General features: G+C 28.9%; 1 protein-coding gene across 1 annotated transcript in view; it reads left to right on the top strand.

The window, feature by feature from the left end:
* Positions 1-4490, top strand: part of LOC141830446 (ATP-dependent DNA helicase Q-like 5) — a 16457-nt gene that overhangs the window by 804 nt on the left and 11163 nt on the right. The gene's annotated exons all lie outside the window — the stretch shown is intronic.

Below are 4490 nucleotides of genomic sequence, written 5' to 3'. Positions count from 1 at the left end.
ACGCCTCTCCGATGACGACCTTTTCCCGCCAAAAGAATTACTCTCTCTCCGTAAAATTTTAAAATATATACGAAAATATTAAATTATTAATTATAATAATTTTCATTCTTGTTCTTTAATTTACAAGTAGTATTTTATATGAATGTGAATATTTTAGATGATTTACTAAAAATGGAATATTCTCAAGTTTTATTTATTTAATGTTAGCTTATTTAACTAATTATGTAGTTTAAATTAAAATAAAGTTTGTATAAATGAATTTAAATAATTAATAATGATATTACTCTTGAGCATTCTTTTCTCTTTAAATTAAAGATTTTTAAAAAATAAATGCATAAGCAAAATAGAAGTACCCATATAATATAATATTAATAAAGAGATGAAATATTTATATTATTTTTTTATATCAAATATTCAATTTACATCGATTAATTTTGAGATGGACAATCTAGTCTTATATTCTACCGATCAAATAAATCTAAAAAGTAAAATGACTTTTGACATAACGTTTTAACAACGTCCTAATTGTTCAAATATCATATATATGCTACATAAATTTTAAACCTTAAGGGGTTGTTTAGTTAAGAGTAGTTGTGATTGAGACCTTTGATTATCTGTTCAAGATTATCAATACATTATTACTGCCACATTAGTAAAATATTAACAAATATGTTATAATTTCAAAATTTGATTACCTTGGTAGCGTAAGTTTTTTTTACGATTCTAGGGTTAACAATAATTTTTTTTTCAATATTACCTTCTAATTTTTACCCTTTAGGATAAAGATATTCTCCAACTTTTATCTAATCTCAATCCGCCTTAAAATCAAATTAGTCGACTCCCCCATCTCACAAATTACATCATTGGCAAATTGCGTCATTTCCAAAATCCTAACTGATTCCCCTTCTCACATCTACTCTCCCCTCACCAATGTTGATCGTGGGTCAAAGTGATAGGAACCCACATCCTATCACATAAAAAGATAAATAAAAGGATGGAGGGATGAGAAGATCACTTCGAGGAGATCGACCTTCAATAATTAATCAAAATAAATTGATTACTTAATTGAATCACTTCATTGCTTATTCCCAAAATATTACATAATGACTCTATATATAACATAGGGTAATACTTAGTCAATATAAAAATTATTAATAAATTATTTAATAACACATTCAAAAGATAATTATTAATAGATTTAATTACCATATCTAAATTAATAAATCTAATAACATATTCTAAAAGATAATATTAATTTTGAAAGACTTATTTGAATAAATCTATTTAGGGATCGTATCATTTTATTATCCTTCAAAACAACCTTGTCTTCAAGGTTGATATTTTCCTTCTTTTTCTTTCAACCTTGTCCTCAAGGTTGATCTTTTTCTTTGTTTTTCTTTCGATGATTTGTATATAGCTTCTTATCATGCATCGATTGAAATCTCCTTTTGACAAAGACAAATGACTTTTTATAATTCTTTCTTAAATTTAAATTTTTTTGGGGTCTTCGTTGAAAATTTATAAGCATGTCAATACTATCTTTTTCTTTGCTTAGTCTTACGTCGGGTTCTCATTGAGTTATGATGAAAAATACACCATGATTTGTCGGATGTTGTTGGAGATGATAATCTAATGACTTCAATTATGTGTGTCACAAAGTTTAGCTCTTCATATATATTGTCTCTGTAACTATCTCGTTGTTGTTAAATAAATCATCTTTCCATTATTGTCTGTGAAGGTTGTAATCCTTCTGAAACACAAATTGATTTTGTCATAATGATATTTTATTTTTTATTGATACTTTTTTGTATTTTTTTCATTGATATCATATTTTTCCTTTGAATCCTTTATTGGTTCATACATCAATACTCTCCTTTGTGTACATTGATGACTTCGGTGTCATTTATCATTGCTTTAGACTTTCTCATTGACTTTCTCTTATTGAATTCGTGTAAAAGATAATGCAACTTTTACGGTGCGCGGATAATGCATCTTCTCCTATTTTTGGATTTAAAATGAAGTTCTTCAATAAAAGTATTCAATAATTTTCATTCTGATCAATCATGATTTAGTTAGAGTCGAAAAAAGCAATTATGATATTCTGTTATCGTGATGATCCGTTGAATTTTGGATATTTTCTCATCTGCATTATTATACTCTTGGGGTGTGAAACTAGGGGTGTTCATTTGGATTGGATTGGATTATTTGGATTTTGTACAATTTTAAATCCATCCAAAAATCAATCCGAATTAATTCTAAATCAATCCGAACCATCCAAAATTAATTTGGATTATTCAGTTTGGATAACCATTTAATCCAAATTTTTTTCCACCAAAAAAATTCTGCCATTTTATAAAAGCGTTTTTAGCAATTTTACAAAAAATGAAACCGTGGTCTCAGGTCCCAGTACTCGTAATAAAAGCGTGATGGGTAACTACTAACTAATAATAATTATTTATAAAATATATATTAATACCTTATTTGAATTATTTAATGGATTATCCGGGTGGGATGTCAAATCTAAGAATCAAACCATTAATTAACTCACTTAATATTTTTGATAAACCATTTAACCAATCCAAAATCTGAATAACCAACCCAAATAATCCAAATGCTATTTGGATTGGATGGTTAGATGGATTAATCCAAATAATGAACACCCCTATGTGAAATGAGTTTGAAACCCATCTACAAACTATTTCATATTGTAGATTTATGACATAACATATATAATTGATACCATCGGAGCCTCTCCATCCAGATGCAAAGAAGCTATTTCAACTTTCAAATCATTTGATGTGCCATGTAGAATAAAATATCTTTATGTTTCAAAAATAAATCTGATGGGATCTCCACTTCGCCAACAAGGGAATTCATCTTCATAGGATCTCCAATTTATCATAATATGAAATTAACCTTGCTTTGATATCAAGTTGATAGGAACTCACGTCCTATCTCATAGAAAAATAAATAAAATGATTGAAGAAAGGGGATGAGAAGATCACTTCGAGGGGATCAGCCTCCAATAACCAAAGTAAATTAAATATTTAATTGAATCACTTCATTGTTTGTTTCTAAAAAAATATATACTTACTTTATATATAACCCTAGGACAATACCAAGTCAATATAAAAATTATTAATAAATTTAATAACTTATTCAAAAGATAATTATTAATAAATTTAACTAACTTATATATAAATTAATAAATTTATTAATTCGAATAAGTCTATCTAGGGATCGTATCATAAAGGTGACAGATTCCCTCTTTTCGAGCTTGTGTACATTGCCAAAGGAGGCTGGGAATTCTACGATTCGGGTGAGAGATTTATTTGTTTGATTCTTTTGAAACAAATGTTTTTGGGGGTGATTTTCATTTGATTTGTTGAGACGTTGAATGTGATGTTTCTTTCATCTCTTGTTTGGATTTGTTTTGCGCGATTTGGGTTCCTCCTTAATCGCCTTCTTCATCGCCCTTCCTTAAATTGCCCATTGGCAAGGGAGCAAAGGTGACACCTAGGGTAGAAAGGGAGCCCTAACGCCTAACGGGGAGAAATTTGTAAAGATAAAAATATATTTGTACAAAATGTGTAATCGATGATGTTAACTAACCAATGCCAAAAAAACCTTTGGATCATCATCACTGTCATGGTATGGTATAAGTCTGTCAATTAGTTGTTTCTGGGGTATAGCTGAGTTGGTTACGACAGAGTAGAATTATAGAAGAGGGCAGAGGTTCGAATCTTGGCGAAGTCGAGACAATACCTTTCTCTGTCGTGACCAATTATAATTTTTTGATTTACCTCCTCACAGATGGTCATGAGCCCGACCATGTAGGGCCATTAAGGTGGCGGATTCTAATTTTTTTACATAAAAGTTTATCTACTGGTTGAAATATATTGTACTAGTACTCAATAATGTTTCAATCTAGTACTCACAGATGGTCATGAGCCCGACCATGTAGGGCCATTAAGGTGGCGGATTCTAATTTTTTTTACATAAAAGTTTATCTACTGGTTGAAATATATTGTACTAGTACTCAATAATGTTTCAATCTAGGAGTACAACAAGTCAATACCATGATAACTATTGATAAACAATAAAGTAAAACTTGAATTTCATATGCATCAATAGTGCAATATAAAAACAAGTTAGTTATTTAGTATACACTAGTAACATACTTATTTGGTCGACAATCGACTCAAATTTTCATAAACATTTCATTCACAAATTAATTGGCAAGCTAAGGTGGTCAGTTAAAGTTTATGAAAGAAATTTACATGCCTAATTGATAGCATACCAAGAATTTGATTATTAAATTCACATATAACAATTTTATTAATAAATGTCCATTTGAAGTTGTTTATATATAGTTTTTGAAGCTAGTCAGTTACCTGTCAAATCGATTTATTTTCCTTATTTTTTTTCCATTAATTTGAGTTGGCTATGAGCTTTTTGTTAGATACTTATTATTATCTAATTAATAATTG

This window comes from Curcuma longa, chromosome 6 (genome assembly GCF_044706935.1).
Source record: "Curcuma longa cultivar G26 ecotype Majalengka, Jawa Barat chromosome 6, ITB_CL_G26_1.1, whole genome shotgun sequence".
Lineage (NCBI taxonomy): Eukaryota > Viridiplantae > Streptophyta > Magnoliopsida > Zingiberales > Zingiberaceae > Curcuma > Curcuma longa.
The sequence above is the reverse complement of the archived record's forward strand: the minus strand, read 5'-3'. Positions and strand labels throughout refer to the sequence as shown.